General features: G+C 42.8%; 1 non-coding gene across 1 annotated transcript; it reads right to left on the bottom strand.

Moving 5' to 3' along the window:
• Window positions 1–1,127: 1,127 nt before the first annotated feature.
• On the bottom strand, window positions 1,128–1,231 carry LOC120095818 (U6 spliceosomal RNA). Its single transcript, XR_015633830.1, has one exon. It is a non-coding gene; the product is annotated as a U6 spliceosomal RNA (small nuclear RNA).
• Window positions 1,232–24,389: the final 23,158 nt, after the last annotated feature.

Raw genomic sequence — 24,389 nt, 5'->3', positions numbered from 1 at the left:
TAATCTATCACAGTCTCATCAGTGATATCACAGGACATACATTAGTGTTCCAAAACATCATAGCTAGGAAATAGTGAACCAAAGCAAGACCAAAACCAGCTGGCCAAACTCCAAACTCTACATCTCCATGTCCAATGTCAAAGCCCTCTTCAGATCTCCAATTCCTTTCATCCTTGTTGTCTGCTGTTGGCAGATCTGGTATTTAGCAGCAACAAACTTAATTCTCTTGGGCTGGCTCCACTTTCTGTCAGCAGCTTACCTTGGCAGGTATCCCTCAGCTCTGACATCTTTAACATCTTGAGGTATCCAAGGTAACTTCAACTTTATTCTTTTTTTCCTTCTTTTTAAAATTGGGTATTTTAAAAATTTACATTTTAGGTGTTATTCCCTTTCCCAGTTTCCCCTCCAGAAACCAGCTATTCTATCCCCCCACCCCCTGCTTCTATGACAGTACTCCCTCACCCACCCACCCACTCTCTCCCACCTCCCAGCCCTGGCATTCCCCGACACTGGGGCATCAAGCCTTGTCAGTACCAAGGGCCTCTCCTCCCAGTGATGCCCAACAAGGCCATCCTCTGCTATATATGCGGATGGAGCCCTAGGTCCATCCCTGTGTTCTCTTGGGATGGTGATTTAGTCCCTGGGAACTCTGGGGTTCTGGTTGTTTGATATTGTTGTTCTTTTTATGGGGTTGCAAACCCCTTCAATTCCTTCAGTCCTTTCTCTAAGCCCTCCATTGGGGACCTCATTCTCAGTTCAATGTTTGGCTGTGAGCATCTGCCTCTGTATTTGTCAGGCTCTGGCATAGCCTCTCAGGAGACAGCTATACCAAGCTTCTGTCAGCATGTACTTCTTGGCATCTGCAATTTTGTCTGGTTTTGGTATTTGTATATGGGATGGATACCCCAGGTGGGGCAGTCTCTTAAAGACATTTCTTTCAATCTCTTTTCCACTCTTTGTCTCTATATTTCCTCCTGTGAGTATTTTTGTTTCCACTTCTAAGAAGGTCTGAAGCATCCTCACTTTGGTCTTCCTTATTCTTGAGCTTCATGTGGTTTGTGAATTGTATCTTGGGTATTCTGATCTTTTGGGCTAATATCTGCTGATCAGTGAGTGCATACCATGTGAAAAATATGGAATGCTTCATGAATTTGCCTGACATCCTTGTACAGGGGGCATGCTAATCTCTGTATCATTCCAATTTTAGTATATATGCTGCTGAAATGAACACTCAACTTTATTCTTGCTCTAATCTCTGGGATCCACACATAATCTTTTGGGTTCCTCCAAAGGGTTCAATTCTCCAGCTCTGTCCTCTGTAGTGCTCTAGGCTCTGATTGACTCCATTCCACTGCTGGTGCTGTCCTTGGTGATCATCCCATGGTATTGGCATCTCCATTTTGATAGGATCTTCTACTGCAACTAGGCTTGACCAATAGCCTCCCATAGACTCCCTTTATTGTGCCAAGCCTCAATTTCTTTGCATGCCTCCTTCAGTCCTGGGTCATCAACTGCAACTGAGGCTACACCTTCACCAATGGTCTTTCCTGACCTCTCACAGGGCCAAATCTCAGCTGTTCTCTATGACCCCTTTATGCCTTTGAAAACCAGTGTTAGCTGGGTGACTCTTACACATTACCAACTCTAGCTGCAGCATGAGTTACAACCTTAGCTATCTCTGGAACATAGCTTCTCTGTACTCTCAGAAAGCACTTCTCAGATTTCACCTCAGTGTTGCTGGTCTCTTTTTGATTATCAAAAATTTCTTAGCTCTAGCTGACCAGCATCACTTGTCCCAGTAGTCCCTTCTATTCTTGACTCTAAAGCAAAAGAGCTATATGACCATAGCTGTTGAGTTCTGACGCTTGCTGGAGCTAGAATATGGCCTCCCTGTTCTATTATATTAATATCAGCTTTCTGTTTTCCAACTCCTTCACTGCCTAACCTTGACTGTCTTGGAACTTGCTCTGTAGATTGACCTTGAAGTCAGAGATCTTCATGGCTCTGTCTCCTGAATGCTACGATTAAAGGTATGTACCACCACACCTGGACTTAAGCTGTTCTTTACCTGGAATTTGCTCTGTACCACGCTGGCCTGGAACTCAGAAATCTGCTTCCTTCTGTCTCCTGGGTTTAAAATCATTCACCACCATGCCTGGAGTTTAGATTTTTATTATAGACCTTAATCAAGTTTAAGACTGGGAATTGCCATCACAGGCTATTTGTGTCAATTTAACACATAATCATATCTCCTTATATCCAAAGAAAAACAATAACCATATCATAATAATGCCTAATATATCTCCCTTGTACAACTGCAAATGCATATATTGAACTGAATGGGATTTTGCCCCAACACCACCACTCCCTTAATTCCATTTATACCCTTGAACACAGGATTTAACTTCAGTCCACTTCCTGGTGCCCTTTACTCTTTGAACCATACATTTTGTATTTTTCCTTTCTAAGTTTTCTACACTTCATCACAATGTTCTATATGACAGTACACCAGAGAACAAAGTCTGTTGGCTTCTCTGAGACTTCCATTATCAACGCAATTAATATAAGTGTCTTTACCTTAGCCTCAGACAGACAAAGGCACAAAGCAACATTCTTTACCAAATCATCATAAACATGATTCCCAGAGTTCAAATCACTCTCAGCACCAATGTCCTCCATATTCTTACTAGGATGTCCCATTAAGTTCCACTTAAAGCATTCCACGGCTTTCTAATTCCAAAGTCCCAATATCCACATTCCTCCAAACAAAAACATGGTCAGGTCTATCATAGCAATACTCTACTCCAAGTGCCAACTTCTATCTTAGTGAGGTTTCCATTGCTATGAAGAGACACCATGGCCAAGGTATCTTTTATACAGGCAAACATTTAATTGGGGCTTGCTTACAGTTTCAGAGGCGTAGTCCATTATCATCATAGCAGACAGCATGCAGAAAAACATAGTGCTAGAGGAGGAGCTGAGAGTTCTGCATCTTGATTCAAATGCAACCAGGAGGAAGCTCTCTTCTGCAGTAAGCACTGCCTGAGCATGAGAAGAGACCTCCAAAGCCCACCCCCACAATGACACAATTCCTACTAGGCCACACCTCCTAAAAGTACTACTCTGGGCCAAGCATATTCAAACCACCACAGCTGGGGAACAGCCCTCTTTTCCCAGCTGGACCAGTGCTGTTTTCTCTTTAGAAGACATGGGGCGAAGGTGAGAACTGATGAGGTAGACTCCTTTCCACATTCTGTCTTGCTCCCAACCACACTCAGTTTCCGCAGCCACGAACAACTAACAGCAGCCGGCCTTTCTCCATCAGCACCAATTTCCAATCTGTACAGCTGTGTCTCAGTGAGGATAGCTGACCCTCCCACACTCCTTCCACTGTCCATTGAGCACAGGCCTTCTTCAAGGAGGCTTGTGGAGGGTTTGAGGACTCCAACTCAGAGGGGGTTTGTTGTTTGTTTAATGGTTTTAATTGTGGAGGAGACAAAGTATAGAAGATTAGACTCAGGGATTTCTCTGTTTCTCCCCCCCCCACCCCATCCTTCTTTCTTATGTAAGTGAAAGGGGGTGGAAAGTGGTAAAAAGAAAATGGGAAATATAGGAATGATATAGAAATTATAGAAATAAAGGGTGGATTATTGAATATACTTTTAAAGTAGAAAGGTTATATATGGTTACATTGATATAGATCTTTGTATAATAATACAGACTTAGTATTATATTTTGTTACAACATGCAAAGATATTGTGAAGTGGAAACTTAAGGGTTCTTCGGAAAGTTAGTTTTATTAGATGGCATTTTGCTGGGGCAAACACATGAAGGAGTGTTTTGAATCAATGAGGCTGCAGAGAATGGGGAACAAGAGAGGTGAAGAAGGATGCCAAGACAAGAGTCTGATCAAGGCGACAATTTTTTTCCCAAGGCTGAATTTATACCATAACAGGGGTAACAGAGAGAGGGGGTGAAGTGGGAAACATTTACGCAGGCCTAGGACACAGTATTCATGTGGTCAGCTGATGTCAACAGGATGTTGGTTTTTCAGAAAGGTTACAGGTCATCACATTGGGTATCTTGACGTCAGATGTACTTCTCAGCAAGGTCGGAACTTTATCATATTATTATTCATCCTGACCACCAGATTTGTATTAGTCTTCTGCAGCTGGCTGGGGATTTTCCATGAACCCAGTCATGGAAAACTATAATAATAATAATAATAATAATAATAATAATAATAATAACATCAATAATGGAGGGTTTCAAGGGCATCGCTCCCAACAGTTTTGCTGAAGTGTACATAGGAGAAAAGCTAAGGCAGAGTCATACAAAAACATTTCGCTGAAGCAGACACAGTAGAAAAGATGTTCTGCTAAAGAAAGCACATGAAAGGACACATGATGAGGGATTCTTTGCTAACAACATGCATGTGTTGGTTCGCTTTACATTACATAGTCGAGGTCCATTTGTTGGGACTCCATAGAGAGAAATGCACCAAAAATCTGATGGTGTACTGAGTTTCTTGCAGCTTCTGTGGATTTGTGCTGATTGGCAGAGTGATGTCAGCTGAGGCAGACACATGTGCTGAGACAGACAAATGAGCTGAGGCAAACCCATAGAGGACACATGATGTTTGCAGGGACTATAAATAGAACTCAAGGGACAGAGGTTGGGCTGGGCTTGTTTATAGAGCTAGCCATGCAATGCTTGCTGGTCTCAAGTAGTCACTGATCCTCACTTCCCTGAGAGAGAAGGCACAGCGAAGAACTTTTCCTGGCATTCCTGCTAGTCCCTCCTGGTGACTTGTGCTGAGGCTGAGGCCTGGCTGTCTATGCTAGGTAGTACATAGATTTGAACTCACTATCCGTACTCTACTAAACTGGACTGCTGCTGTATCTGTAAAGTGTCTGTGACTGGATCTAGCAGCTGCTGCTAACCTATGAACTGAACTGCAGATTTCCTGGCAAAGCAGATAGAAATTGCTCCAAAGAACTTTCTAAAGAGGTCTACTTTCCCTGTATCCTTTCTTTTTCACTACCTCTGCTGGGTGGTGGGCTACAAGGGAGGGTAAAGCGTTTAAGAACCATCATTAAAAATAGAATTTGAAAAAACTTAAGGTTACAGTATTGTGCTTATGCAACTCATTTGAAAGTGTAATGTAAAGTTCTAGTCCTTGAAAGCTGCTATTACAAACTATTTAAACTATTTAAATTAAGAATGCAAATTTGTGGTCAATTTAATGTGTGCTTTTGTAAGCATTCATTTTGCTATTTACAAAGATAAGCTTTGTTTATTGTCCTGTAGATGTTTTCAATGTTAATCAGATAGTAAATAGCTAGAAATAAACAATTCAGATATATTATAGATAGATAGATAGATAGTCTTCAAAACCTTCAGAGATACAGAGAATATGGCATCTAAAGATATTTTATTAACTTAAACTCTTTAGGAAACTCCTGGCAGCACCCCATTTTACTTCAGAGAAGATGATGAGCACTGAAGAACCTCCATATGGAATTTGCTTCACTTGTGGCAAACTAGCAAATATGCTCTTGCTTCAACTACAGACAGAACGCTGTCCAAAAAGGACAAACAGGATGCAGGGAAGTTAACTGCCAAACTTTGCAAGGACAAGGTAGGAAAGACTTCATAATTCTTGTTTCACAGAAAAGTCTGAAAGATTTTCTGGGCCAGAGGGTTGAAGATGATGCTCCAACAACACAGAGAAATTTTGAGGGGCTGTCCAGACGGCCAACTGTCTCTGCCAGGTCTGTAGCTGCTCGCCTGCACTTCCTGCATACTCAGGTAATAGTTCTTCTCAGGTCTCTGATGGGGTTGAAGACTAGATAACTATAGTCTCACAATTAAGCTTAAGTTGTTTAGGATTTAAGAAAACATTTTTAGATATAAGAAGATGTTTTCTGTTGGTAATGCTAGCTAGGATAAAAAATGATTTAGGTACAGAACTCTAAACTCACCAGGATAGGATAGATGATAAAATACTTTGTCCTAATTTGCCAAATACACATGGATTAGACATGTTATGTAAAACTTACCTGACAATTTTCAAGATAGTCATTATTGTATATAGTTTATTATTAAAAGAAAAAGAGCCCTTTATTGGACTGAAAGGGGGCATTGTAGAGAGGATATCTCGTGTATTGTATGGATGCATCACCTGTCAATAAAAAAGCCTATGGACAATAGGAAAGGGTAGAATAGAAAGTGGGACATCTGATAGGATGAAAGGCTTCTGGGGAGAGCTAGTCTTTCCCAGGACATAAAGGAAGAGATGCATGGGACCTGAGCAGAGGTAACCATGGAGAACTAAGATTATAAGAAACTGGTTATTAAATGATGGGCTTGTTGCAAAACATGCCTATCTATATGGCCTAGGTGTTTGTAAATATATTTGAGTCACAGAGTCGTTATTTCTGGGAACAGGGGAGCAGCTTACAGTAAACACACCACAACAATCTTCAGTTAATTATTTTATCATGAGTTACTTACCTTGTCTCGGCTAGTTACTTCTTCTTGGACCGCTTACCTCATCTTGAGTTATTTAACCTATCTTGGGCTACCTAACCTATCTTGAGCTATTTACCTCCTCTTGGGATAATTATCTTATCTTGAGCCACATATCTTCACTTGGGTTGGTTACAGTATCTAGGGATAGTTGCTGTAGAGAGAATATGCTGTGGCCGATAGGAAAGGGTAGAAGGTAGGACATCCAGGAGGCAGAAAGGATTCTGGGAAAGAGTTAGGTGGGAGATCTGCTGGGAAGATGTGAGGAGACAGACACATAGTACCAAAACACAGGTAACCAGCTATGTGGGAAAAATGTAGATTAAAATAATTGGGTTGTTTTACTTATGATATAGTCAGAGTAGAACCTAGCTATATGGCCAAGCTTTTTGTAAATATATTTTGAGTCTGAGTCTTATTTCTGGAGAGCATGGGGCTGGGAGGAATAACCAAGCCTAATTTTTTCAGATGGCACACAATTAAACAGCAATTAGAACTCCTGGCCAGAGGCTGGGAAAGGTCAGGCTACCCGGATAAAAGGTTTAGTCTCTTTTTTTAAAAGGAAGAGGAGGAAGAAGAAGAGGAGGAGGAAGAGGAAGAAGAGAAAGAGGAGAGGAAGGAGGGGAAAGAGAAGAGGAGGAGGAAGAGGAGGAGGAAGAAGAGGAAGAGGAGAAGGAGAAGAAAGAGGAGGAAGAAGAAGAGGAGGAAGAGGAGGAGTGTAGAACTAGAGTTTTAAAAAGGTTACTCATTGTCAGAGTCCGGATGTGCAGGGTCAGACGTGCCTGAGGGAGAGCCAGAGATAGGACTTGCCAAACCAGCTATCAACCCCAAGGACATTGATCATCTGTAGCCACCCCCTCCCCTTCCTTCACCCCCTGAGTGAGATGAGCCACCCTACCTGCCTGCCGAGCTGCTAGAGAGCACGTACTCCTTGCTGATGTAATTTCGCGCCGAAAGTAACTGTGCACCATTTGAATTGACCAATCATGTGTAACCGCTCGAATGCCCCTAACCTCCCCTATATAAACCCCTGAGTTTGGAAGCTCGGGGTCGATTCCTCTGTCTCCTGTATGGGATACGTATCGACCCGGGATCCCGCTAATAGGGATCTTGTTAATAAAAGCTACCTCTTGCTGTTACATCAAGAATGGCTACTCGTGCCCTGGGTTCGGTCCCCAGCTCCGAAAAAAAAGAACCAAAAAAAAAAAAAAAAAAAAAAAAAAAGAATGGCTACTCGTGACTCCTGGGGGCACCCCACCCCGCGATCGGAGCGAGAGACGCGGCTCCCCGTTTTGGGGTACGCTCTTTCAGGAAGAGGAGGAGGAGGAGGAGGAGGAAGAGGAGGAGGAAGAGGAAGATGAGTAGGGAGAAGAGGAAGAGAAGGAGAAGAGGAGGAGGAAGAGGAGGAGGAAGAGGAAGAAGAGAAAGAGGAGGCAAAGGAAGGGAAAGAGGAGGAGGAGAAAAAAGAGGAGGAGGAAAAGGAAGAGGGAGAAGAGGAAGAGAAGGAGTGTTGGCGCCTGCACCCGTACCGAGAATCGGGCGAAAGCCTGTGGGATGAAAGAAACACACACACACAGGTTATTCGCGTCAAGCCAGAAGAGGAAAAGGCTCTGGTTTCTTTATTGACCAAACTATATATACAAAGTACACCACTTAGCAGGTATCTGTGAAGCACAGTGGGGAACCCTGGCTGAGACTTCGGTAACAAAGGACCGACTACATGGTCTGAATAAATTAGGAAAATAACCAGGAAGGCCAGCCTAATTCTTTGACTCAGGTGAGAAGTACCTGGCCAGACTGCCAGTTGGGAACAAAAGGCTTCCACATACAAGAGCAGGGCTCAGCAGGGGTCAAACCTTGCTGGAGACCCAGAAGGGTCTTGTTCAGGCTGAAAACATTCCATGAATGCAAACTTCTTGTGCCATAAATTACAGGGAGAGGCTTTTGATCCTACAATCTAAGACTAAGGCCAAACAGTGACAAGGCAACCAGGCCCAAATCCAATATGGCTCCCACAGAGGAGGAAGAGGAGGGGGAGGAGGGAGAGGAGGAGGAAGAGGATGAGGAGGAAGAGGAGGAAGAAGAGGAGGAGGAGGAAGAGGAGGAGGAGGAAGAGGAGGAGGAAAGCAAACCAAAGCCAAAGCTTCCCAGAGCAGTCCAAGACTAGCATCTGGGAAGGAGATTTCCTAGCCAAGGAAAAAAGAAGTAGTACAAAAGGTGTTTTTTCTTTTTTTAAGAAGCCCCATACTAAATTTAAAAACAGAACACAGATCTTGGGGTTTCTCCCAAGGGCAGAGCACAGCAGCCGCTCAGGGGTAGGACCCAGCTCTGGGTTATACCCAGGTTGAAGGCAGAGGAACAGATGCAAGGGCAAAACCCATGGAGACTCCCAGGTTCTCCCACCCTTGACACAGCACAGTCCTACCCTACGGAAAGTAAAGCTCAGCAGGTGGAAATGCAGCCTCCTATGGCCCAGGACATGAAAGAGGCCTCCAGGCCTCTCCCTGTGAACAAAGTGATGGTAGCATGGTCAAGCACAGCACAGCATCTGAGTTAAAGTAGAGCAGACACAGGAGATAGAGACAGGCAGATCTCTGTGAATTCTAGAACGGTCTGGTCCACACAAGAAAGTCAGGGTAAGACCCCTGCTGATAGATAGAGCCACTTGCAAAGGACAGTCTAAAATTCAAAATAACACATTTTTTCCCTTAAATATACTATGTGTATTGGGTGGTTTTGTGTGTCAACTTGACACAAGCTGGAGTTATCACAGAGAAGGAAGCCTCAGTTGAGGAAATGCCTCCATGAGACCCAGCTGTAAGGCATTTTCTCAACTAGTGATCAAGGGGGGAGGACCCAGCTCATTGGAGGTGGTGCTGTCCCTGGGCTGGTAGTCTTGGGTTCTATAAGAAAGCAAGCAAGCAAGCCAGTAACTAACATCCCTCCATGGCCTCTGCGTCAGCTCCTGCTTCCTGCCCTGTGTGAGTTCCTGTCCTGACTTCCTTTGGTGATGAACAGCAATGTGGAAGTGTAAGTTGAGTAAACACTTTCCTCTCCAACTTGCTTCTGGGTCATGATGTTTGTGCAGGAATAGAAACCCTGACTAAGACACTATGTATGCTTTTGCTTAATAAGAAGTAAAAAGTGTCCTTAGTAATTAAGAAATAAATACACATCAATCCTAAATTTATATAAAGAGGAAGGGGAATATAGGTATAATTATCCACATAAGGTATATTTATAATTTCAAACTGAACAATAATGCCTTTTCTTTTTCCTAAAAGTATTTTGCCCTAGAAAAAGTACATTTGGCTATTTTGAAAGGATCCAGAGTTGGGGTTGGGCCAGAGTTGTTTTGCTTTTATCCAACAGAAAAAGAAAAGCTATGCTGAGAGTTTACTTGAAATAGGGTGTCATGCTGCTCTGAGCAGCTGGTCTCCTTGAATGTGAGCTCCCTCAGGGAAACTGGTGACTGTTTGGTGCACGGCAAAAACTCGGAGCAGATCCATGATGGCTTGGGAATATGCTTACACAGCAAATGGAAGGAAATTTAAATAAACTTGAATACAGAGAAAAATAATTTATATAAAGAAGAAGGGAATATAAGTATATTTACACACATAGATATTAAGCTCCAAAAAAGGGAGAAAGAAATGGGAATCGATACAAATGTTTTCAAGGGTACATAGATAAAAATAAATAAATCCAGGCATTTGATTTCAAAACTTGGGAGTAAATGACAGGGACCGATAGGTTCCTATAGAGTTCAAAGCCAATCGAGAAACAAAGAAAATCCGAGTCAGCCTGGGCTACACAGAGAAACCCTGTCTCAATAAATACAAAAACAACAACAACGATGACAACAACGACGACTACTACTATTAATAATAGTTTTAACTAGTTTTAATTGTTTTAAATTATCAAAATGAAGATGATTATAAGTTCAATAGTTATGGTGATATGGTACATCCTCTTTGAGACAGCTCAAAATAAAGCAGACCTAAATAGAAAGGGGACTGCTGGATTGAATTCATCTATACTTTTAATGATTTCAGACTGCTGGACCAAAGGCATGCTATGTTGAGAGAGAGGCTCTAGGTTTATGTTAATAGGAAAGAAGAAAAGTCATGGGACACTTTTTTTTCTTTTCTTTTATTGGATATTTTCTTTATTTATACTTCAAATGTTATCTCCTTTCCCAGTTTCCCTTCTGGAAACCCCCTTTCCCATCCTCCCTTCTCCTACTCCTATGAGGGTGCTTCCCCACCCACGCACAGGTACCTCCCACCTCCCTGCCCTGGCATCCCTCCATACTGGGACATCCAGCCTTCACAGGACCAAGAGCCTCTCCTCCCATTGATGCTCGACAAGGCCATCCTCTGATACATATGCAGCTAGAGCCATGGGTCACTCCATTTGTACTCGTTGGTTAGTGGTTTAGTCTCTGGGAGCTCTGGAGTGTCTGGTTGGTTGATATTGTTGCTCTTCCTATGGGGCTGCAAACCCCTTCAGCTCCTTCAGTTCTTTCCCTAACTCCTCCATTGGGAACCCGGTTCTCAGTCCGATAATTGGCTGTGAGTATCCACCTCTATATTTATCAGTCTCTGCCAGAGTATCTCAGAAGATAGCTATATCAGGCTCCTGTGAACATGCAATTCTTGGCATCCACAATAATGTCTGGGTTTGGTGACTGTATATGGGATGGATCCCCAGATGGGGCAGGCTCTAGATGGCCTTTCTTTCAGTCTCTTTTCCAAACCTTGTCTCTGTATTTCCTCTTGGGAGTATTTTGTTCAGCCTCCTAAGAAGGACTGAAGCATCCACACCTTGGTCTTCCTTCTTCTTGAACTTCATGTGGTCTGTAAATTGTATTTTGGTTATTCGGAGTTTTGGGGCTAATATCCACTTACCAGTGAGTGCATATTTTATGTGTTCTTTTGTGATTGGGTTACCACACTCAGGATGATATTTTCTAGTTTCATCCATTTGCTTAAAAATTTCATGCAGACACTTTCTAAAGTAATAAGGATCAGATTTGATAGAGGAAGACCCCCTGAAGATCTTGGCTGCCTATGGGAGAAAACCATCAGGACAAAATGCACTGGGAGTATACAATGCTAAGCCCTCTCGAAACTGACTGGTACATATATGTCCCCAGCCAGAATGTCAGCTTACATGACCAATAAATCTTGATGACTACAGAATTCTTATAATTATATAACATCTTTTCATATGGCATGATTGCAGATTTATATTACAGTTTAATTATACGATCAAACTAACTTCTAAAGAAAGACTGTTGTCTTTCAGCTGCTAAACAAAGAGCAGGAAATGATCCTTAATTGATCTGGGCACCCTGCACACTTTGTACAAATGTCTTTATACAGTTCTATGTTGCTTGAAAGATTTATATATTGCAGAATGGAAAGCGAAGAAAACAGTCCTCCCAAGACCCACCCTCAAGGATGTTGGGACACCTGATCCTGCCTCAACTGATGCTGTTTCCAGAGATTTGTTTTGAGAACAACTTCAGGAAGGGCTGTCAATCCCAGATGATCTTGGATCATCCAGTCTTTCAGACTGGTCCAGTCAGGACTTTAATGAAGGCCTGAACTTTCTCAGCACACAGAGACTGGACAATAAGCTAGAGCTAGCTTTCTTAAGACTAACCATTATTCTAATTTTCTAGGACCTCAAAAAATGAATTCTTCACACCAGTTCATCAGGAAGCAATTATAAGAAGATCATCATTCCAGTCCCTTAAATTGGTGTGGATGGTTTTGGTCATTTTATGAGTTATATGTTGTCATTTTAGGAGATAATTATAAATTATATTAGTCTTGAACTGGGAGGAGACAAAATAGGGAGGTTAGATTCAGGAATTTCTCTTTCCTTTCCTTTCTCTCTCTCTCTCTGTCTCTCTCTGTCTCTCTCTCTGTCTCTCTCTGTCTCTCTGTCTCTCTCTCTCGTATGGAAAAGGCAGCTGAAAAAAAGGGGGATACAGAAATATTTTAAGAAATTAGGCAAATATGGGTAGATTATTGAACTCTTAAACCAAAAAGCTTTTTATAGACTTAATCTTACATTGGTGAAGATCTTTATATTTTGATGCAACATTGAGGATGGATATATACATACATATATATATATTTTTTTTTTCCTGAGGCATTGAGACATTGTACTTCTATAATTCTTAAAGATGCAATATAAAGTTCTAATCCTTTTGAAAACTGCTATTGCAAACTGTTAGGGGTGATAAAAATACAAGTTATAAAATATTTGAGATGGCAAAGAAGTACAAATTAATAGTCAGATAGTCAAATTCATGGTCATATTAGATACTAGTTTAGTTAATGGCAATAAAATGTTTTCAAGGTTATTCAAATAATAAATAGCTTAACGTAAAAAATATTTAACAATTCAGATATATTATCAATAAATAGTCTTTGAGAACCTCAGAGACTCACAGATTATGGCATTTAAAGATGTTTTGTTTATTAACTTAAGGCTTTTTGACATTGAGACATGTCAACTCCTGACAGCACCCCATCCCACTTCAAAGATGTTGAACATCAACAACCATATGGAGTTGCTTTAATTGTGGCAAGCTAGCCACTGGGCAAAGAAAATGGCCATGCTTTAACTATAGACAAATCTGTCCAGAAAGGACAAATGGATGCAGGGAAGTCAACTCCCAAGCTCTGCCAAGACTGGGTAAACAAGTCCTTCATAATTTCTGCTTCACAAAATGTTGGTCAGATATTCTTCGCCAGAAGGCTGAAGACGGATCCTTCAATCTTATAGAGAATAGTGGGGACTGTCGGATGGTCAGCAGTCTCTGTCATTTTTATAATTTTTGGAATCTGTGTTCCTGCTCTTCCTGTATACTCAGATAGTATTTATTCCTTCTCAGATCTCTGATGAAGTTGAAGATAGTCATAATCTTATTATAAACTTAAGTTTAGGATTTAAGAGGATGTTCTGGGTCTAAGAAAATGTTTTAAGATGGTAATATAAATTAGGATAGAAACTGTGAATACCCAAAAATTGGATAGATAATAGAATTTTTTCCTTAATTGCCAAATACTATGAACTGGACATTGTACACATATATAGTACCTTATAGTTTTCTTAATTGTTTCATAATTTTTATATTAAATTTATATTCAAAAGAAAAAGAGCCTTTTACTGAACTAAAATGGAGAATTTTAGAGAGAATATGTTATGTCTGTATGGATATATCACCTGTCAATTAAAAAAAAACCTATGGCCTATAAGAAAGGGTAGACTAGAAGGTGAGACATCTAGGAAGCAGAAAAGGTTCTGAGAGATAACCATTGAGGAAGATGTGAGGAAACAGGAAATCACAGAAGTGGTGGAAGCCAAAAAAGTGATCAACAGGAGGCAAGAAAGGACCATAATTGTGACAGGAAGGATGAGCAGCTACCTAAGGTTGCCATTGTTTCTGCAGAACTCATTTCTTCAATAAATAACTGTAAAATCAAAGTATCAATCAACTCTAAAAAATATTGATGATGTTATATATCCTGCAGCATCAACTCTGCAGACAACTGCAGGCAAGATTTAATTCAACATGTTCTTTTGCTTTTGTCTTTAATAAGTGGTAAATCCATTTTTATGCCAGGAAATAGTTTTTAAATTAATTTCTTCATGATTTGTTAACAGTGAGGGTTTTTTTTTTGTATCTTGTTTAATTTTGTATCCTTTTTAATTTGTATCCTGTTGAATTTTTTTCACGTTTATTCCTATGACGACCCCTAGGAATCAGTTCTCTTCTCTCATCACTTGGAGCTTGGGTCTTTAGTTGTTCCCACAAGACTAAAGCTCCTTTATCCCCGGAGCCATCTTCATAGCCTGAGGTTAGATTTTTAGAGTTGCTGAGATAGCTGAAATTTATGGAGCAGAATCCTGACAAAGAGAGAGCTGCACAGAACAGGCACTGCTGAAGTCTAGAGAAGTCTTCCTGTAAGTCTTAAACTGAATAGAAGTTTGATCTGTGAGTGGAGAGAGGGGTCTGAGACAGCTCAGAGGGGCACTGAGGGGTTCTGAGCTGCAAAGGTTTACAGTCCTGGACGACATTAACGTTTCAAGCAGCCAGAGTGGTTGAGTGACAGAGCATGAAGCTGTTCTCTCCTGAAATGTGTAAGTTCTCTCCTAGTGTAATAAATAGGGAGCAATCAGGGTCTGCTCTGCTGATGCTAAACACAAGCCTCCAAGGCGAATACAGGGTGGGGCATCTCACATGTTGCAACCTTCATTTCTCAGCGCTGCACTTAGGAGAGGTGAAGAGATTAATGCCTTCCCCATGGGAATGAGCTGAAATTGGTGAGGTTTCCACCCCTCCTGCGTTCTCTCCTCAAATGCTGTCTTTGGCCACTTCTGCCACATTATGAAGGCACACCTTACAAAGTCCTCGTTGTTAGAAATAGGCGGTGCGGTCCCAAATAAATCACAGAATATGGTAGGTCCCACGAGGGAGGTTTATTGGGAGAGGGGCAGAGTTAGCCTCTGGGAGACGCATGCGCAAAGAGACGTGCGGCAGGTGCCATGGTTTCTTCGCCTAGAGATGACCTGTTTCATCACTGGATCTGAGAGCTGGCTGAAAAGTCACTTCAAACTGTCAAACTCACCAGATGTGGCCACCATCTTGGACTTTCTAGTCTTCAGAACTTTGAACACAAGTAAATGTTTTTCCTTACAAATTATACAGTTGTCTCAGGTTTCTGTTATAGGAACCAGAAGAAAATGGTTAAGATAATTACATGATTAAGCTGAATGACAAAAGAGTATCTAACATTCTTTCAGCTTGTTAAAAAATGGAAAGTTTCTATAATTTCCAATAAAACAAATGACAAAAAAAATACAAAACAAAACAAAAAATAAAACAGGCAGTGTTGGTGTAAACTTTTAATCCCAGCACTCAGGAGGCAAGGGCAGGCAGATCTCTGTGAGTTCAAAGCCAGCTTGGTCTACAGAGTGAGTTCTAGAATAGGCAGGGCTACACAGAGAAATCCTGTTTGAAACACACACACACACACACACACACACACACACACACACACACACACAACCTAAGTAGAAGAAATCAGGGTGCAGAAGGCTGGGAATGAACCTAGTCCCTTTCTTTGAAAATGGTGGGTCTGTGCTTGGGTGAGGATTGCTGGGGGAGGCTGTTTAGCTCCTCACTGGGTCTGTTCTTCTGGATCTTGATCTTATGTAGTTCTGTACTAAAGTGGTTCATTTTGTAATGCCTTCCACAGCTATAGCTCTCCTCAAAACCTGGGAGGACCATTCTGCCCACTCCAGACAGGATGAATCACCCCTACAGCCAAACTTTCCAAGGCTCCCTGTTCTCTAGAATCCTCCTAGCTTTGGGGATTCAAAGACCCTGTGGTCTCTTACCATCCTTGCCCCTATAAGCTAATCTAGAAATCTTTCTCTCTTTGCGTGACTAAAATCCTTAGCTCTAAACTTGTGCTTCAGAACTGCAAACCCACAAACGCATGAGGTGCTGAGGTCTGGTTTCTCCAGTTGTGTTTTTCTGCCCAGTGACCCAGGAGCTGCGTACTTAAGACAGCCCACAAACACCTGGGTTCTCAGTTGGGCAGCAGGCAGGCTGTAGACACAGAGGAAGCCTTGTTGTAGAGACAGGTACTGAGAGATCGGGAATCTGGGTGCCTTGCCAATAGTACTTTGAGTTCTCTGAGAAGCAGAAGCTGGCAGAGTTGGAAGTGCATGAAAGCCATTGGAAGAGTAAAGGGTAAAGATTTACAGCGGCCATGAATGTAAGACAGAACTGAGAGTCCTGACCAAGTGCTTGTCCCTCGGGTGCTCTGGATCAGAGATGTGCACGGTTTCCTGCTAGACAAGGATTGTTGCCCAGAAAGAGTGGGATCATTGTTACATCCAGTCATTGGCTGGGGTCATCCCCAAAGAGGACAGCCTAGCTCTAAAGACAAAGCTAACCTTGACCACCACACAGGCTGTAAGTTCACCTCACATCTAGAAGCTGGGCGGCTGTTCTTTCTCAAAGAAGATTCAGGAGCTGCAGCTCTGGCTGTGGGGAGCAGCTTCCCATGGCTCTGAGGTTCCCTGTGAGAGAGAGGCAAGGGCATAAAAGAGAACACATTTCCTGTGGATTAGAAAACATGGACTAAGTGCCTCAGCATGCCTCCCATCACTATATATTTATTTCTGTCTTAGCCAGGGTTTCCTTTTGCCGGGATAAACACCATGACCAAAAGCGACTTGGGAAGGGAAGGATTTATTGGGCTTACAGGTTATAGTCCATCCTCAGGAACAGGGCAGGGGCAAGGGGAGAACATGGCAGAAACTTAAGACAGGAACCTAGAGGCAAAAACTGAAACAGAAGCCACGGGGGAGACTTGCTTATTGCCTTGCTCTCCATGGCTTGCTCAGCCTGCTTTGTTATACAGAACAGGATCAAAGCCTCAGGTGTGACATCAATCATTGATCAAGAAAATGCCCTGCAGACTTGCCGATGGCTATCTGATGGAGGCATTTTCTCAGTTCAGATTCCTTTTCGGAGAAAACTAAGTTGTGTTAAGTAGACACACACAAACAAGGCATACCTGTGTACGTGTGTGTGTGTGTGTGTGTGTGTGTGTGTGTGTGTGTGTGTGTACACACGCGCATGTGTGCCTGCCTGCCTGCCTGTTGTAGAAATATTAATCCCAGCCCAGGGTTTCTACCCTGCCTTTGGTCATTTAAGTCCTGAATAAAAGACACACTGAACCTTTATATTTCCAATAAGCCTTAAACAGCACAAGAGCTACTCTGTATGTTGTTAAAATCTACTTCCTATTGATAACCCTGAGTTAGTATTTTCTATGTCTCATTTGGGACGTCCTTAACTCCAATTGAGCAGTCCTCAGGATCACATTTTCTTTACTCCTAACCCATGGCCGCTTCTCCTTCTCCTCCTCCTCCTCTTCCTCCTCCTCTTCCTCCTCCTCCTCTTCCTCTTCCTCCCCCTCTTCCTCCTCCTCCTCCTCTACCTTCACTTTCTTCCTTGTGGTTCTCCTCTGATCCTAAGTCCAGGAAACCTAAACCCACCTATGCCTCTTCTGCCTAGCTATTAGCTGTTGGCATCTTTACCGATCAGAAATAACTTGGGGCAGGGGCTACATTCAGATTCCAGGTCTTAGGGGCCCCACACTTAGCATTACCATGGACAACCAAAGACCAAATCTCAACAAGAGCTTACCTATGTGTATGTACACTGTGTGTGCCTGGTGCCTGAGGAACACAGGAAAAGTATAATGGAGCCCCTGGCACTGGAATCGTGGAACATGTGAGTTGCCGTGTAGGTTCTCAGAATTGAAACCAGGAATACTTCAAGAAGAGTAAGTGCTTTTAGCTCCTGAGTTGCCTCTCCACTCCCCTACATTTCTTTTTGTTCTGTTTCCCCTTTGCCCCCAGGGGCTACCTTTATGAAATAAGTGGTTGTTCTGTGCATTGTTTCTTGAGCAATCTGGGTCTCTGCTAACAAAGCAGACACTGCTGTGTATTTTAGAGGAAAGCTAAGGGTGTCACGTGGTGACAGGAATAGGACAGCAAAGAGCAATGGCCAAGGTCTCATAATCCCCTACGGGGCATGCTTGGAACAACCTAAGGATCTCCAGCAAAGCCCCATTTCCAAAAATCTGTCACCACCTCACCATAACATCACCCTGTGAACCCAGCTTTACCAAAGGACCCTCGGGGAGTATGTAGCCCATCTGTAGCACACCATCACAGCTGCTGCCACTCCACAGGTGCCACTACGTCCCCACAGGCCTCAAAATTATCCATATCTAAACTAGATTACTTTCCAGGGTTCCAGAGGACTCTGCATCCGGAGCTTGCCCTCTGGACTATTCATCACAGCTGTATGCAGAGAGTCTAGAATGGTTCATACCCTCTTCACGCAGTTCTTATGAAACCCTGTCAGCTGCCTTCTCACTGAACCCCAACTGTCCCAAACCGGGACTGTGCTCTTTCTGGGGCAAGGACTCCAAAATACTACCTAAGTGTACCCCACCCCCACCAGGACTCTGTCAAGATTTGGTGCCCAACTTCGGGGGGGTCGGGGGAGTTGAACCAGATACCAAAATGCTCCTGCACTGGAGGATGCCGGGGGTTAGCCAGTCCTTACAATTAATAGAGAATAGTTTCAAGTCTGGCTACTATCCTGTGCCTCAAGTAATGCCTTGACACACAGTAAGCATTTGTATCACTGCTTAAAAGCACAATTAAAACAGTAACAACATGTGTTGGTTAATTTAATTGAATTCCTAAAAGATTTTGAACAGACAGGTTTCATTAAGTCCAGTTGATGAGAACTGTGGGCCATTAAGGTATACCTGGGAAAGCTGGCGATGAATGTGGTTGGTTAGACTGGTATTTTTTGTCTTTGCAGTGCTACTATGATGACTTAAGAGTTTGTTTCAGGGTACATTTGTAATCTACCATAAAGGAAAATGAAAGCAAGAGCTCAAAGCAGAAACCGTGGAGGAATGCTGGTCTTGATCCCCATGGATTACTGAGTCTGACTTATTGTACAGCCAAGGAGCACCTGCCCAGGCGTGGCACCACTCACAGTGGATTGGGCTCGCCCATGTTAATCATTAATTAAGAAAAACACATTTATCTATATGTCAGTTTGACAGAGGCATTTTCTCTTCCCCAGATGACTCTAGCTTGTGTCAAGTTCACAAAATCTGGCTGGAACGATTGACACATTATCAACGTGACATAAGACCCAACACTATTCAACATTAACCTTTCCCTTCTTGTTTATTCCCAAGATATTCAGTTAATATCACAATATAAAACATATTACAACTTTAAGGCTCTCATAATCTTTAAAAATGTACACACTTTAAAACTCAATTTTCTTTAAAATACCATAAGTCTCCTAACTGTGGGCTTCTTTAACATATAATAATAATAATGATAATAATAATAACAACAACAACAACAACAACAACAACAACCAGGGAATAATGAAAGTCACATCAAATCAAACCCAACTTCTCTCAGAAGTGTAAATAGCTGAGAGTCCGATGTGTGAAATCCATGATCCTCTGGGTTCCTAAGGAACAAGCAGACCCATTTCTCTGGCTCTGCATTCCACATCACATACAGTTCATCTCACAGACTTAGGTGGCTCTGGCCCATGCCTGTTGCTGTCTTAGCAGTTGTCTTCTCGTACTCCAATACACTGGGGTCTCCACTGAACCGAGGCTGTGCCTTCACCAATGGCTTCTCCTCTCCTCACACAGTGCCAAGTCATCTCCATGACCCCTTGATGCCATCAAAACCAGTACAGCCTCGATGACTCTTACACTTTGCCAAATTCAACTGCTAGAATGGGTGCAGTCTTGGACCCCTCTGGACAACAGTTTCTGTGTTCTGATGCTGAGGGAATACTTCCCAAAAGATTAACTCAATGAGGGGCTGGGGATTTAGCTCAGTGGTAGAGCGCTTACCTAGGAAGCGCAAGGCCCTGGGTTTGGTCCCCAGCTCCGAAAAAAAAGAACAAAAAAAAAAAAAAAAAAGATTAACTTGATGATGCTATTCTTCTCCTAGTTGCAGCTAATCTTTCAACCTCGGCTGACAAGAAACACTTAATTAAAACTACCAAACAAATGGCCCTAATAGTCTTTAAAAACATTATTTTATTTTATGTGTATGGATATTGTGGCTAGATGTATGTCTACATACCAGGTGTGTGCCTTGTGTCTACAGCAGGCCTGAAGAGGCATCAGCTTTTCTAAAACTGATGGTTATGAGCGGCCACGTGGTTGCTGGGAATTGAGCTCAGGTCCTCTGGAAGAGCAGCCAGTGCACTTAACCACTGAGTCATCCCTCCAGCCCCACCCCCTAGTCTTCAAGGGACTCTGACTTCCTTCTGAAATTTCACAGGCCAGGACTCCATCATCTGACCTGGTCTTGGGATTATCTTCCAAGTTCCCACTGAGCTCTAAGCAACCCATGGCTTTTCTAGCCCAAAGTTCCAAACTTCTTCCTAAATATTCCACCAAAATGGCATGGTCAGATCTGCCACAGACATAGCCCATGAACCCGGTATCGATCTGTGTTTTAGTTTATTGATCTGTGTTTTAGTTTGTTTCCTATTGCTCTGATAAAGATTATGACTGCAAGGTACTTAGGGAGTGTCTTAGTTTGGGGTTTTGTTGCTGTGGTAAAATATCAAGACCATAAAGAAGTTGCGGAGGAAAGAGATCCTTTCTTAGGCTTCCACATCACAGTCCATCCTCAAAGACTCTAGGCAGGAAGGAACTCAGGCTGAGCAGCAACCTGAGGCAGGAGCTGACACAGAGGCTGGGGAAGAGTGCCCCTTAGTGGCCTCCTTGTGGTTTGCGCAGCCTGCTTTCTTACACACTCAGGAGCACCACCAGCCCAGGGTGACACCATCCACAGTGAGCTGGGCCCTCCTATACCAATCAACATTCAAAAACGCCCTGCAGATCTGCCTACAGGGCAGTCCTACGGCAGGATTTTCTCAATTAAGATACCTTCTCCCCAGATGATCTCAGTTGGTGTTAGGTTGACAAAAGTTAGCCAGCACAGGGAGGAAGGAGTGTCTTTCATCTGGTAGGTTATAGTCCACCCCAGGGAAGTCGGCAGGGCAAGAGCTCAAGGCTGAAGCAGAGTCCATTAAGGAACACTGCTTACTGTCTTGTTCCTTATGTTTCCCACATGATGTCATGTCCTCCCATCCATGTTGCATTTGGTCACACTCCTCATCATAGCAGTTAGAGCAAACTAAGAAAGCCTGCCTTTCCTTCTCCTTGGTCGGGCTTCACTTCCAGGTCTCCCTGAGGGATATCTAAGCCCTGTAATTTGATTGCTGGCCAATTCTGGAGCTCAAGAACTCACCGGAATAAGTGTGAGAAATGAGGCTGGACTAGGCAAACAGCAGATGTTTTCTGCTCTGTCCCACTGGTTGTCTGGTGGAAAAGCTTCTGTTTCCTTTTGTTCCCCTTGGCAAGTGGGTTGGTCATTTCCAAAATTTAGGATTTAGGGTTTTGTTTTTTTGTTTGTTTGTTTGTTTTGCAAGCTGTATTGGTCAGGGTTCTCTACAGTCACAGAACTAGTGGAATATCTCTCTATATCGAGGGAATTTATTGTGATGACTTACAGTCTGTAGTTCAACTATCCCAACAATGGTCAGCTGTGAATGGGAAGTTCAAGAACCTAGTAGTTGCTCAGTCTCATGTTGCTTCAGCTGGTCGTCTGTAGAGGTAGGTTTCAACAGACATGCTGGCAGGCAGGCAAAGAAGAGTGAGTCTTCCTTCTTCCATTGTCCTTAAGTAGGCCTCCAGCACAATGTATGGCCCAGATAATAGGTGTGTACCACTATGCCTGGATCTGGGAATTACTTAGTCCCAGGCTGATTTTGAACTCAGAGATCTCCTTGCCTTAGTTTCCTAAGATTAAAAGCACATACTACATTGCTTGGACCTAAGCCTTTCATGGCCAATATGCCTCAAGATCTGGATCACAGGTGAGCCCTCCAGCTCTGGATGGTGGTTCATTCTAGACATAGTCAAATTGACAACCAGGAATAGCCATTACACAAGCCAATAAAATCATAATCCTGAAGGATGAAGCCACAGTAAGAGTGACAGAATTGCAGAATTGAAGTTGATAGGAAGACTGAAGAAAGCTGTTGTAGACAGTGACTTAGTTCTGTAAGCAGGTGACACACACATATCCATATGAATATATGACAGTAGAAATTCAGGATGAGTGGTGAGAATATATGACAAAGTGATGCCATAAATGATCTAGTTCTATACACTCAAGGTTCATTTTTTAAAGCAGGGGTTGGAATGCAGCTCAGATAGTAAGTGCTTACCTACCTCGCCTGCATAAGGTCCTGGATTCCATCTCCAGCTCACACAGAACTGAATGTGGTAGCACAAACCCATAGTCCAGGAGTTGACGTCTGGTCTACACACACACACACACACTACACTGAAAGGTAGAAGTTTTAAGGTTGCCCCCCTAGACAAAAGTTTAGAGCAGAAGAAAGAAACTGGTTGGACCCTGGAACTGCAATTACACCAGCCTGTTCGGCAACTCTCTCCCAGGAACTAGCTGACCATAAAGTTAGATTAAAATCTTAAAGAACAATCTTGAGAAACAGAAAGCTTCTCCCAGGAACTGGCTGGCCATAAAGTTAAACAATCTTGAGAAACAGGAAGCTTCTCCTTGTGATTTTTCACTGGTATTCTCAACATTTTCCAATGACGCCCTCCCTACCCCCTTGGGTTGTGGTTTCTTCCTTTAAATACCTCTTCTCCCAGTCACTCGGGGTCAAATTCCTCTGCCCCTGCGTGGGATACAAGTCTCGACCCCAGTGCACTGGTTCCTATCAATAAACCTGGTGTTTTTACAGCAAGGACGGTCTTACATGAGTTCTTGAGGGGGTCGCATCATCCCAAGACTTGAGCAAGGGTCTTCCCGCTTTGGGGGTCTTTCAACACACACTTCACAGAAAGTAGACACATGAACAGCTTTCCCTCATCTCTTCTCTAGTCTCTTTTTCCTTCCCTTTCTCTCTCCTGAAGTATTTAATATCATCAGGAGGAAGCCTGTAGTTGGTGTCTCACTCTTTCAACTCTGGGGGTTTCTGATGCTTTTTGGCTTCCCTCTCATTCTGTTTTGATGTTTTTCATGTTCACTGGAGGAGGATGAAAAAGTGTTTAAAAGATAAAACTGACTCCTTCAACCAAAGGGATGGGAAAGTGGTCTAGCAAGTGATGATGGCTTGCATTTATCTTGCCAAGGGAAGGGAACTGGTCTAGCAGAGGCCCAAACCTGGGTGGAAAAGCCACCAAGGAATTTTTAATAGCCAGGCCCTTGCCCTATATGTAGTAGCAAGGATATTTACTTACCAGGGCTAAAACACACTTTTGGTTTTGTTCTCTGATTGTTTGTGTTTTCAAGACAGTGTTTCTCAGTGTAAAGCTGGATGTTCTGGAATTCAGTTTGCAGATCATACTGGCCTTGAATTTTTTTCAGAAGATCTTTATAAGTTCTGGATTGTAGTTCATTACAAATGTAGTGAAGTTGATTACCAAGAATAGCCATCACAATGCATACCATTAGCTTGTACTCAATTATCCCTTTTATTCTAAGTCCTGCCATGTGGTTAGTTACCTCTCCTCAGGTTCATGTGATGGTTCCCTCAGCATTTGAGATGAATCTCTTTCTGTGCCTGACTCTATCCCAGAGTTCTCTCTCCGTAGTAGAAATCCCACATCCTACTTCCTGTCTCAGCTCATTGGCCAATCAGCTTATCAGGCCAGTCTGTCTGTCTGTCTGTCTGTCTGTCTGTCTGTCTGTCTGTCTCTCTCTCTCTCTCTCTCTCTCTTCCTCTCTTCTATGACCTTTGCCTGTGGATCAGGATTTAGCTCTCAGCTTCTGTTCTATGCAAGCCACTGTTGGTATCAGGAATTGCCTTCAGCAGGGACACCATTTGGTCACTGTTGCTATGGCAATGGCCATACATTCCCAGAAGACCTTTTTGGCTCAACTGGCAACTCCACCTGGGAGTAGTTATGTCACATTCCAAATAAAAGGCAGACACCTTCTGCCCTCGCTCTCTCTCTCTTCCCTTCACTCTTTTTTCTCTTCTTTCTCTCGTCCCTTCCCCTTGTCTGATTCCTCCATTAAATCTCACCATGTGGATCCATGTTGGTGTTGGTTTGGTATGCTCTTTCCGCACAGGCACAGCCAATATTTGATATTTAATAATAACAGCCACCATACTCCTTACCATGATGATAGTAGATTAACTC

This window comes from Rattus norvegicus, chromosome 11 (genome assembly GCF_021556685.1).
Source record: "Rattus norvegicus strain SHRSP/BbbUtx chromosome 11, alternate assembly SHRSP_T2T, whole genome shotgun sequence".
NCBI classification, from domain to species: Eukaryota; Metazoa; Chordata; class Mammalia; order Rodentia; family Muridae; genus Rattus; species Rattus norvegicus.
This window is presented reverse-complemented; position numbering and strand designations above follow the sequence as displayed.